This window comes from Engystomops pustulosus, chromosome 2, assembly GCF_040894005.1.
Source record: "Engystomops pustulosus chromosome 2, aEngPut4.maternal, whole genome shotgun sequence".
In the NCBI taxonomy this organism is placed as follows: Eukaryota; Metazoa; Chordata; class Amphibia; order Anura; family Leptodactylidae; genus Engystomops; species Engystomops pustulosus.
In genome coordinates, this window is record NC_092412.1 from 58408097 (window position 1) to 58421813 (window position 13717).

Here is a 13717-nt window from a genome sequence, read left to right on the forward strand (position 1 = left end):
TTCTGATCCTGTTCTCCAGCGTTAGCTCAAAGAAGTTCAGACTTCTGAGTGATATAAGGCCACGTGCAGAGGACTGATATTGTGATATTAATGATAATAATCTTTATTTATATAGCGCCATCAAATTCCGTAGCGCTTTACAAATCATAGGGGACATATACAGCTATAATATTACATTACAGAATTCATAAGGAGTGAGGCATTATATTCTATGAGGGGTTAAAAGAAGAGGTAAAAGATATTGTATAATGGTCCAGCCATTCTTTATAAGGGAACAATATAACATAATTTAATAAATAATTTAATAATTAAAAATTCCGCTACTTGAGTGATATTTATAAGTAATGTTCATCAAACTATATGCAACTTGCACTATCACCATCAGAAGTCATATTTCTTCTAAAAGGGATCACTGTACCCTTTATATGGTTTTCATACAAAACATAACAGCCCACAAAGTGCAGAATAGCCAGAATGTCCATAGATCTTTAACAATCCTTTATCCAAAGAGATCTCCAACACTTCTAATTCTTCTTATTCCATAGAGAAGCAAGATTGAATTCGGGGGGTATAGAGGAAGCTCTTCTTTGTGGACGTACATAAACATAGCTGAGAACAAGACCAGGACTTTCACTATTAATGGGGACCTGTCATATTGAATATTTAGTTCTATTTTAGAGAAAATATTTGGTATAACTTTTGAAAACGTTGCTCTTTTGGTGTCCAATAGGTGGTCCTAGCAGTTATTGATAGCTATTTATAAATGCGTGTTCATAAAGGAAAGATGTCGATCACTTAGTGGGGACCCACTGGACTCCGAAAAGGAAGAATTTCATTGAAGGGTGGGTAAAAATAAAGAATACCTGCTCCAGTTCCTGGTTACTTCATCGCTCAAGTACTTCCATCTTTTAGTACTGGGCCAGGAAGTTACGGGACCTGCAATATATTCCCTTCTTGGACCACAGGATTTCACTTCCATTTACCAAGGGACTATAAACTATACAAAATTATTTCCAACAATCCCGTGAAGATCATACTGGGACAATATTTTCTTTATTATACCACCTAAAATGACAATGTATTCCTCTTGTGCTGATAACACAAACTATAACGGTGACTGAGAAATTTGTTTCCATTCCTATGTACAAGATTTGTATAGACCATGACATTTTTTAATTATTAAAAATAAATGTTTTGAATTGATCTCCTTATTTACTAGGGCATTTTACTAGATTTAAAGCAGTTTATCCATTGATTGCTAAAAATGCAACATGATTTACCTGTTTACCTCCCTATATCCATATTATTCGCTTTGAGGTAGAATGAAATAAAAACTGAAAATCTATATTATTTTAAATTGAAAGAAATCCCAGCGTTTCAGCCTTTTCTATTGTACATAGTCTGGTCCATCATTTAACTAGCTCTCCAAATGGTTAAGTGCTCCTCCTATATGGCTCTTTCTTAAAACAGCACCTCAATTTGGTCTATTGTCCCACAATTCTCAGAGGCATCATTGAGTGGTAGGGCCCTGATGGTAACCAAATTAGAAAGCCAAGGAGCTCATTTTGCCTTCAGCATAAGGCAGCTCCTGGACAGTGGTGTAGGGTTACTCTCATTTTTGCAGCTTTGCCTCTTGCTGCCACCCCTCCTCCAATGCTATTTCACCCTGCTCAGCCCCTCCTAACAAAACATGTCCAGTTTTGGAAAGTAGCTGCAGGGGGACTGTCCACTGGATTCCTGAATAGGCAGAATACATTAGGGCTCTGCTAATGCTGCAGAGCTGAACAATGTGTTTCATGTGCCTCCATCCATGAAGGCAATAACACTGTGACCCAACAATGGGGAAAATTACAGGGAATATTAAAATCACACCTGTCCTCCAGTTATATTTATCACAAGTGGATAGAAACCAACTTTTTAAATTTTCTTTTGCCAGTCTCTCTTTTTCTCTTCCCCATTGTCAGTTCATTGTTATGTCTTGTTCTTGTGGTTATTTAACTAATGATTTACATGGTGATTTTTTACTAGAATTATATACAGGACATCCGTTTATATCTCCGGACAGAAGTGTAGCACAATAAGTGACCCCAACAGTGGGTAAAACTTTGGCAAGTTAATCCCTTAGTAAATTTAGGTTTATATTTTCTGGCAAAATAAATGGATTGTAGAACTGTAACTAAAATCCAAAAGATGAAATGTGTAAATAGTCATAGTGTTACTTCCTGGGAGAATATTTCTTTTCTATAGCTATGCATCTTTCAACTGTGAGTTCTGAGATATTTCAGAGTACAGGCGGTCCCCTACTTAAGAACAATCCATTTACAGATGACCCCTGGTTACAAACGGACCTCTGGTTATTGGTAATTAACTGTATTTTAGCTCTAGGCTACAATAATCAGCTATAACAGTTATCACAGGTGTCTGTAATGAAGCTTTATTATTAATCCTGGTTTTCAAAATCCAATTGTCACAGAGACCAAAAATTTTTTTTCTGGGGGTTACAATGATAAAGTATACAGTCCCAACTTACATACAAATTCAACTTTAAAACAAACCTACAGACCCTATCTTGTATGTAACCTGGGGACTGCCTGTAATTAGCCAATTATCTTTTTTTTATCATTTTACTCCAAGTTGTAACCTCTTATTAATTGTCTTCTGCATCAATACTAATGCAGTGTATACCCCCATCTGCTATAGTTTGATATTTAAAATGAATGCAAACCATTTTTTAATTCTAATTGTAACAGTAAGGAAAATGTTTTTGTAAATATTTTAACTGTGATTTCACTGAACATTTAGTAAAAACCAGACAATGAATTGTGTGTTAGTAATTAATACAGTTAAGAATAGGGAGGCATATTATCCACCTATACACTCAGTGCTTAGCAACCCTAACAACTATGCCTGTGATCGATCACATAGTGTAGCCGGTCCCATAGAGGCCATCAGTTACACAAGGATGAGACTATTAGTGATAACGCTCCTTCCACGGGTCACAATGTAGTGCAAATCCCCTCTTGACTTTGCGTTATATGACACATACAACATGTATCCAATCTAAGTGGGTTATTTAACCATATTCATTCATCTTTTTCATTCTGGGATTTCATAAATATTTGGGGAATAGAAAGCAAGAACATTTGGGGGCATTTATTATTCGCCAGAAAAATGGGTTTTTATTTGCCTTACTATGCCTGTTATGCATTATTTATGAAGTGTTGTGCCGCAATATTTGTACTTTTCCAAGTATTGGGCCCACAATTTTGGTGCAAATTTGAAGCCCCTACACTTTTCCTGCACTTCTAGTTTCCTAACACTAGTTTTGCCACAATTTTTGTTGCAAACTTATAGCTGCAAAAAGCTCATCTATTTCCCCTTCATGAATGTGGGGGTAGTTCTTCTAACCCCTTCCAGTCGTGCGGCAATTTATTGACCCCTTGTGCCACAATCTAATATGTAAATTATAGCATGATTTGTGCGTCAAAATTGATGAATGCTCCACATTGTTTTTATTCTTTTTTTCTACTAAATTTAATAGTAGATAAAACTTACATTTATGAATCCCATTTCCTTTCATGATTTTTGCAATTTTGGAGCTATTCTCTTTAGGCCAGGAATAGGTTTCACATTCTAACTATTCCAAAGATGAAATGAACCATATTATGGAGATTCTTTATTGGCTACAGTGCCATTGATTTTACTAGAAATAATATTCTCAAAATCTCTGCTGTTGCCCTGTAATTCCATCAGAATAATAACATCCCATGTCCTGTACTTTATGGCTTCCCTGCTATATTATTCCCTCCTGTTTGTATATTGTAGGTACAGACAGTCCCCTACTTAAGGAAACCCGACTTATAGACGACCCCTAGTTAATCCTTGGTACAATCACAGCAAAAAATTTGATACTCCAATTGTCACTGGGGGAAAAAAAAAACATTTTTTGTCTGGATATTCAATTATAAAATATACAGTTTTGACTTACATACAAATTCAACTTAAGAACAAACCTATGGAACCTATCTTGTACATAACCTGGGGACTGCCTGTATATTTTAGGAAATATATTTCATTGACTGGGCAGTATATACTTCTATTGAAATCAAAGCAATTTCTAAACATGTGACCCTCTATGGTTGTCTTTTGTTGACCTCCATGAAGTTCTGGGGTGCATTGTGCCTGTTTTGGACTATTAATATGTTCTAAACGTTACTCTGGCTTTAGTTATCAGTAGATCCCCCATTGATTTCTAGTGTTTCTGATGTCACACAGTTGACCACTGCAACTTGTGCATGCTCCAGGAGGCGGATTTCGCCTCCCTCCCATTCTTTCATAACACACATTCTCTTAGCCCTGCTGAAACCAGTGCTCAATAGGACCCTCCAGATATATTCTTCTTCTTCTCCTGTGCTTAGGATACCAAGAAGGATGCAGATGACCATACTGTAGGGGGACAAGAGACAGGAGCAATGAATGCATGATTGGTCACTTTTTCTCCCCTGCTGGCTAATATAGTTTTGGAAGGAGTCAAAAGCTGGAGGGATGTGGTAGGGGGAGGGGAGGCAGGGGGATGCCCTAGTGATTGCAGTCCAGGCAGCCTGCTGTCACACTCTCCCTCTCTCTCACACACACATTGTCACAGTAAGAATGGTGAGTCCCACACACGGCTTCGCTTTGGTCCTCTTGGCTTTGCACAGTGTGGATTACTAAACAGCACATTTGCAGGAGCATGTTCTCAGAACGCGGAGGTAAGGAGAGGCTTCTATCTGGATACATAAATGGTCTTTTTAAGGGCTGGATGTTCCCTGTTGCTTTAATGTGGAAGCAGCAGCTGTCCTACATCAGCATGATCTGCTTCCAATCCTTTTGTTGCCAATGGGGCTAGCAATGCTTTGCCATACAATCCCAGCACAGAGGTCAATAAGCATGATAGCAATTGTGCAAGATCTGGGATTTTCAAGAATTAACAAAGACTTGGACTTCCAGCTATTAGTTTCTGTGCTGCGTGCCCATGGGACTGTGCTTTACGTAGATATTGGCCTTTATAGGACTAGTTTTTGTAGTCCATTGATTTTAGATGTGAAAGTATAGAAAGTTTCGTGAATGTATTCATTCCTGGGCTTTCATGTTAATGTTTACGGTGTGAACATGTAAACCTCCTCTTTGCATTATGTGTCCAATGGAAGTGTAGGACTTTGTTGCAATTATATGGTAGGCTGGACTGTGAACATATATGTATGATTTTTGTGAATGAGGGGTTGGCAGTAGATAAGAGGAGTGGCGTTATGTTGTGCATTGTACAGTGAGCTGCACATATGATCAATAGATTCAACTTTTTAGATGTGTACACGAAATATACTGTATATCCATGTAAGTGGACATTTATATGGATATATTCTGCACTACAACAATGTTGTGTCTTATCATATTGGGTGGATCAGATTGATATCCTATTTATTGGAATATATTTCTCTTTTATGATTTTGTTGTTGATCATTTGCATTAGTTTACTGTGTCGTGGCCTATCCATGTTATACTATAATTCTTTCTATGAGTCATGGTGAGCGGACTGTGTGCTTCGCCCATCCAGGGACAATGCTTTCTGCTGTGTCTGCAGGCTCTAGGCTTCTCCATTGCTGGATTGGGCTGGTTGTTACAGAATGCAAACACAAGCAGCCTCACGTATCAACACTGTCTGAAAAGTTGTCACTCTTATTATTGCATCATGGCAAGTTATCTGTTATTAAACCCATCAAAACTGTAGTTCATTTAGGGAACAAGTCTAGAAAATGTTGCAGATATTTTCTTTTATTTATTTCTACAGCGCTGTACAGATATTGTCATAACTCACACCAGTCTCAGTCCCATTCGGACTTATTATCTAAATTAGTCTATGAGTTTGTGAGGTGGAGGGAAAATGGATTACCCCCATTGGATTACCCTCGTGGAGAAAACCCCTTCAAACCCATGGAGAACATATAAACTTCATCTAGACCCCAGCATTGCTGCTTCATAGTCCTTACATAAACAATAAGATATAGAAGATTTTTCATAAATGGAACCCACTACATTCTCCATTAACCCAATGTAACTATGACATTATGTTTAGAAGGCAAGTATACAAATAACATTGTTCGGTGTTTAGGGGGAAGAAAAGTATTAATATAAAAAGTATTTGTCGGAATTATCACAATTCAGCATTGTATAAATGTGGCCTTATACACAACCAAGAATTGGGTATTGATGTAGGACAATACTCCAGAAAACTATAGATGATTGCCTTTAATGATGGCGTGCATTCTTTTTGGGGGGTATTATTTTGGTATATGGCTATTGCATATGTGGGCAGTGTTCCTATACTCTCTTCCACAATCTAGACGGTTATTGTGGACTGACATAAGCGAAGTCATTCCTACAGCTAAATATACTCCACGTATCCTAAGCGGAGTTGACTGACTGCTCACATGGTGCCTTCCCAAGTCTTTGCTTACATACGTCATTCTCCAATACATCACAACAAGCGTGCATTAAACATTAGGAAATCCGATCTCTTTCATTTACATTCTGTAAGTCTGTCATATTCAACATTAGCAACTGGTGTGTATGACGTGAGGCTGTTTTTGGCTTGAATTAAACCCTTCATATCTTGAACCAGAAGTAAAAGTTTTAGGCTTGGCAATGTTGATGTCTTAGACGTTATGTTCTTTAACGTGAAGAAAACAAATATAATTTGAACACACTACACTTTAGGATCTGGATGAAATCTCTGCATTCCCTTGGGAGATCTTGTGTTTCATATTAAGTCTCCAATTATTGCACACATGGTAAAATCTATTTATATCAACTCCTGTTAGTAAGGTCCTGTTGGAATTCTGAGGGACTGTGTCACTGAGATTACGCAGATTCCACACCTCCTGCTGGATTATTTGATGTGGGAAAGGCTCGGGGTGATCGTTTCCATTTCCATTACAGCCTGAGACTGCACAGCTTGCTGTCCTTCCATCTATATTATGCATGAGTCTACACCACAAACTCGCATGGAGCTGTACTATTCAACCCTTGTAACTTATACTATGTTGCATGGAGATAAGTTAGCTTTGTAGGTGGATCATGCATGTTGTGGAGCCGATATTACAGTGGTTCATGCTTTGGATAACCCTGGTCGAAGAGACCGGGTTTGCTAGAGCACATGGATATAAATCTAAAATTATTTTTATTTTCCATCTTTTAGGTCGAATAATGTAAGTTTTTAATATCCTCAATATATAACTATACATTGAGATATCCTACAACAAAGTGACATTGCAGTCTATATTTATTTATATAGCACACACAGAATCCACAGCGGTGCACAGAGCTTGCCAAATCGTTCCCTGTCCCCAATGGGGCTCACAAACTAATCAACCTACCAGTATGTTTTTGGAGTGTGGGAGGAAACAGGAAGACTTGGTGGAAACCCACAAAAACACAGAGAGAACATACAAACTCTTTGTAGACCCTGCATTTATGTTGTCCCAGTCCTCTGTTATTCCACCTAGAAATGTATGAATCAAATTACAGGTAGGAGAGGGCCCTACATAGTCTGATATTGTCCAATTGGCGCTAAAAGAACAGGAAAACAGTCCTATGGCATGGCATGATAACACCCAGTTGTTACTCCTATATTTTAAGAGGAATAACAGAGCAACAGCACAGAGGAGTTCTAAGAAAAATAATAATTAATGCTGACTATATGTAGTGTATTAATATAATAATATAAATATATATGTATTGTATAGTATATATAAACAGTCAAAAAATGACCGGAACTTTTATTTGTTTAAATTCTTCAATTTAGCCTCAAATTCTAAAAAATACAAGTATTCTGCAAAAAAAAAAACTTATGATGTGATTGTAGACAGATTTTCACAAAATAAAATTTTCATACAGGTTTCATAAGTGTGTATTTACAGGTCTATTTTATATCCAAACACATGGACCCCTTGTGGGATTCTCAGAGGGGTTCAGTAAAACCACAGGAGGTCCTGGTGTTGCCTCTGTATTAATTACCTTTAAATGTGAGCTGAACAATACTTAGTAAGAAGCATGATGAATCAGGGGCGCTCCTGTCATGCACAAGGGGCTCTATGGCATATGTATCATTTGAATATGTTGGCATGGATGCCCACTTGATGGCAGTCACGATTGGGAGGGGTGACTTTATATGAGACCTGCACAGAAATCAAGGATCGCTAGAATGTTACCGGTAGGTTTTAATGTCTTTAGGACACTTCAGTTGAGAGGTTTTTTTTTTTCCTTAGATTTTTTTCACCCTGTTTGTAAAGTGTTTCATAAAAAACAATGGAGCAGCAGAAAACCAATGACAAGTGTGGCAGATATAATATGCTGAGAGTTGAAGTGGAATTAACCTGCACTAGACCACTGCGGAGGGAGGGGGGGGGTTGATCTTCTCATTGCTGTGTCTGCTATTCCACTACTTTATCCTTTCCATGTCTACCCTATGTTATGGCTAATTTATACATTGCTGTCATCGGGCTTGGGTACTGAGAAAAAGAGCAAAACACATACAATACTGAGTGTTAAGTAACAACTATAGAGTAGATGTGCATTGCTGTATGTTGTGATGTTGTAATGTTGAGCCATGGGGTTAATTTGGATGTGAACTCAAACATTTCTCATTTACAAAGTGGAAACAATGTGGCAAATATCTGGACAACATTGGGTTTATATGGAACAGTAGGAATGTTGCCATGATACAAAATATTTCATTGTAAATAGATGCTCATCGATTTATATATTCGGTATGAATCTGGCGATTTTCAGGCACAAAATCGAATCTGAATTTTTTGATTCTCTATAAATATCGACATATGATAACAGAGGTCTAAGAGATCTATTAAAATGTCCATTTGTATCACGTCCATTAGTTTTCAGTTATTATGGTTTCATGAAAACTAAAAAAAAAAAAAGATATGAAAAAAATTAACAAAACAAAAAAAACTATGTCCAGGACAATTATAGAAATAAAGGCTCGGACCAAAAAGATTCAGACCCAAACTAAAGCTTACAAAAACAACTGAGGGAAACAAATCTTCAATGATTCACTTATCTGATATTACACAAATATCAAATATTACACTGCTGCATCTATAGACAGATCTACCAAGACCCAGTATCTTGGTTTCACGAAAAATGGCTACTTTTTAACCAAATTCCTTTATATATATAAATTCCAGAAATATAGTAGTAATTTACACTTCATAAAACATTTATGAAGTTTGATGCTAATTTAACATCTTTAATAAGTTAATATTTATAAATGACCTTATCTACATTGAGCATTGATATGGCCACTTTCTATTATTCACATTTATTACTATAATATGCCTTTTTACAGTTTAATTGCAAAATATGCAATGCAAAAACATTAGAATTCTGAAATGTTGAGGTTCCCCCTTATGATGTGTATATATATATATATATATATATATATATATATATATATATACTTGTATGTGTGTGCGGCGGAAGTGAATTAGAACCTGGTCGCCTTAGTTCATTACCAAATATTACATTTAGGTGTAAAATTGCTCATAAAAAGGGCAACCAATGAGATGCCTGCTCCTGCTGTGTACATACTACAGGACACATTAACTCTAATTGCTCATTAGTGGCTGTAATTAAGGGCAAACTTTGCATCTCAATGCAACTTTTAATAACTGAAAGCATTGCGTTACAAAAGGAAATTGTCTATATTGATCACGTGTGGCTGGAGGGATTTTATCTTTTTTAACAATTTTGCAAGATTTTAGGACATCTCTACAGACATATCTGTCTTAGGCAAAATCTGTGTCAGGCCCTCCAACTGTGTCAGGCCCTCCAAGTTTTTTAATTATCGTTATGGCCCTCCAAAGACTGTTGGGCCCCAGATGTAACAGTACCCTCTGCACCCTCAAGGTTTACCCCTGTATCTATTCATTGACATCTTGGAGTTGTGACAATGCTCCATTAGCTCTGATCATGTCAGACCATGAAGGGACAAGCCCTTTTGGCAAAGTGGGATGTTAACACCCAGGTGTCAATTTATACATAATAGTTAAAATAATACCAAAAGAATAGCTCTATGTACTGATACATTATAAGAAAAGATACTACAAATACTACACTACAATACTATAACTATAATTTACTACATTATACATGGCAGCAAAACCGTAGTGTACAAGTAGTAAAAGTAGTGTACAATTTCAACACTTTAAAGGGCTCCTATGTCTTCGAAAACTTTAATTTAGAGGACAGATGAGGATATTTTACCTATGTTGTCTATCAATGCAAATATCACATACATTGGTACATAACAGTGCATTTAAGAAATAGAAACCCCCTGTTGAGGGGTTCAGGCTGGACCTGAATATCCACCCAGCGTCTGCACATTAGCTATAGCCTGTGCCAGGTGTGGGTAAAACTTAAAGGGCAGTTCTCCTCCAAGCCAGTTCTGATGTAGAACTGAACCAAATGTCTGATGCGCCATGTGATTACGGTCAGTAGGCCGCTGCCGGGGCAGGTATTGAATCATACATTGGTGCATGGCTTCTTATGTTTTTTATATGTTCTCTACCTTTATAATCGCCACCAGATTTTGGCACCAAAACATTTGGTAAAGAAACGGAATGTGATCTAAACAATTTATCAGGGGCATAAGGGTGTCTTCCCTCCGCAAAAAAATGTGCCCAATAGACCCGTGTGACCCTGTGTGGAAAAAGCGGTTACAGAGAACTCATTCCATTCAGACATTTTATCTATTGCGTTTCAGTTTTGTGCAACGTCTGAGCTTATGACTGGCATGTAGCCAGCCCGCACTATTACTACTGTACATCTCCCATGACTTGTGTACTCATATAATCCTGTAGTAATGAAGTGGCAGCCACCGTGGTGACTTATGTAACTTATTTAACCCAGCCGTACAGAATCACTTTAATTCACCCTGGAAACAAGCTAATAGCGGAGGCTGATGTGTCATTGGGGCTTCTCTCAGAGGAGGGATATGTTATGAGAGCACATTACAGGCAGCCTGTCCTGAGGGACAAACACAGAGAGCAAAATTACTGGAAAGTATGAGTGTTCTTCCTTTATACTACAAAAGCTAATTAAAAAATGGAATGGACATATTTCTTATCCTGTTTCAGATGTACAAATATGTTAAGAAAGGAAATTAATGAAAGAGAAATCAAAGAAGATGATAAGTAAATGCAGGGCCTCCATTCATATTAAAGAGAATGCTAGAAATCTGGATTCTTCAAAGTGGTTCTCACAAGTATTTGCTTTTTTGAAGCTTTTGTTGAGTTTTTTTATAAAATTCAATTCAGATCCAAATCTATTTGTTCTAAATAGATGTAATTATAGATCTTCAAACATGACTTTTATTTTTCTGAATTTGCTTTGTAAATATTTTTACAATTTTTCTTAATTTTCATTATTCATAAAAACAATAATAACAAAAGCCTAATGTACGTGGTGCAAATGAACAATAACAAAAACCATTAAAACCAATGTGGACATTTTATTGCATATATTAGAGCTAAGAATCAGCATAATTCTTCTGAATCTATGATTCGCCACATTGTTATGCTCATCTCAATTTCTTTCTTAGGACTATAACAAATTTTTGGTGTTCCTGCTTTTCCTGTGTAACAGGTTTTATATAAAGAATACTTACATGCCATAATGTTTAAGGCTGTTTTAGGTTAAAGGTTGATCTCACTTTGTATGTATATATATATATTCTACTATAGTATATATTTATAGTTTATTAAATGTTTTGTTACCTCTATGTAGCATAGTATTTAGTACCAAGTAAATTGATGACACATCTAATAAAACAATAGTGGACTAATATGTATATACAATCAGGGGAGCTATAACTCCCCTCCTATAATCCTTATGCGTTCAGATCCCTATTTTGAGTTGTGTTCCTGGGTTTTATATTGCACTTAGTAGACAAACTTCCCTACGCTTCATGCGTCATTCCTGCCTTCCTGTTCCACGTGGCCTTTTATCTCTAAATCTGTTCCAGTTGTCCCTGGAGCTGGGAATGCAGGAGATTACAGAAATATTTCTGTATTTTCTCGTTTGTTTGTGTGCCACATTCCAGAAAAATAACCATGTGTACGGTGGTGCTCACTTTGCGCCAAATTACATTTTCCCCCTAAGATTTAGCACAGGATAAACACATTTGGAGGTGATTGGGATGATTGAAAAATATTATGGATTATTAGATCTTCTTGATGATGCATCCTTGATACACGGAGAATGCAAGGTCAATAATGGAAGGAGTTTAGGCCTACAGTAACATTACCTCTGGTTGGACCACAGTAGTCCACTGCATAAAAAACAACTTATGCACAATCTATATGTTCATTTTTACTGAAATTATCTAGACTTAGGCTTAAAGCACATAACTGTGTACTCGCCAGGGCATAACCTGGGCTTAACTCATACCAGGCTGGAGAAGTGAGGGGGAGTGAGCACTCTTTATTCCTACCTTCTTCATAGAAAGCTAATTGTCTGGGCCCCAAATCCAGCCAAATATGGGGGCACATGTATCAACACTGGGGCACATGCGAAGTTCGCCATTGTCTAGTTTTCTGCAGTGTTTCCTGAGTTATCACCTGGATCCAGATGCGAAAATTGTGACTTTTTAAAAAAGTGACAAGAAGTCACAAATTGTACGGCTGCCACTGACCAGGCATAGAAATTAGCTTATAACTGATTGCGACTTTTGGAGACTTTTGCCACTATTATTTTAAAAGTTGCAAATTTACTAAAGAACGAATGTGACATGTATCAATAAGGAAAAAGCACTAAGATACATGTGACCAGCAGAAAAGCCAAGAAAAGTCCCTGAAAACAGATGGATAAAGCCAAACGTATGATACATGTGCCCCACTGTGTGCTAACCGCACCGTAACTGGTGTCATAGACCTCTGTTGTGGCCATTATCTGCTTTCTGAGGCCAGATCACAACCACAATTACGGTTGTGTGCATGGAGCCTTACAGTTATATATATCTGACTATAGGTATAGGCATACATGGCATGGATGACACCTCATTCGAAAGCAATGTGACCATAGGGGAGTTGTATCTACTGATGTTTTTTTTTCAAAATTGTAGAAGTGTTCTAGATTAAGTATAGTTTCCAAATTTTAAAGCTGAGATGATGAGAATGAAGATTACCGTCAGCATTGTGACCAATGGGTAACTGTGGGATCGGACAATAGCTAGGCTTTGGTAAAAGTTGTCTTTGAGCATTTCCACAATTCAGTGCTTTCAGTAATGACAGTTAATGAGGGTTTTTTGTTTTGTGGACTGTTATTGTGAGTCCACGTAGTCACCCCAGCGTTAAAAATAACCTGAGACAGCATCTGAAAGCAGCAGTCCACCCTCATTTTCTTTTCATTTTTCCACATCAGTGGGTAAAAACTCTTTATCTAACCTCCTCCCGGAAACCTGGAGCAGAGCATACAGTTAATACCATGTTCCTCAGCTTTGTATTACATGAGGTTGCGAAGTGCTGTCTCGGGGGTATGGCACCTCTTGGTGTCAGCATGTGACACAAAGTTCAGCTTTCTGTGACATGCTCGTGCTTGACATAGGCATCAGAGGGATTTTTGTAACTGCTGTGCTGCAAATCCCATACACAGTGTGAAGCTTTCT

The 13717-nt window shown here is 37.4% G+C and overlaps 1 protein-coding gene across 1 annotated transcript in view; it reads left to right on the plus strand.

The window, feature by feature from the left end:
* Positions 1 to 4605: 4605 nt before the first annotated feature.
* LOC140117741 (fidgetin-like) overlaps positions 4606 to 13717 on the plus strand; it is a 63706-nt gene continuing 54594 nt past the window's right edge. The window contains exon 1 of the mRNA XM_072134760.1: positions 4606 to 4751. The gene's annotated coding sequence lies outside the window, so the exon portion shown is untranslated. The remainder of the gene's footprint in view (positions 4752 to 13717) is intronic.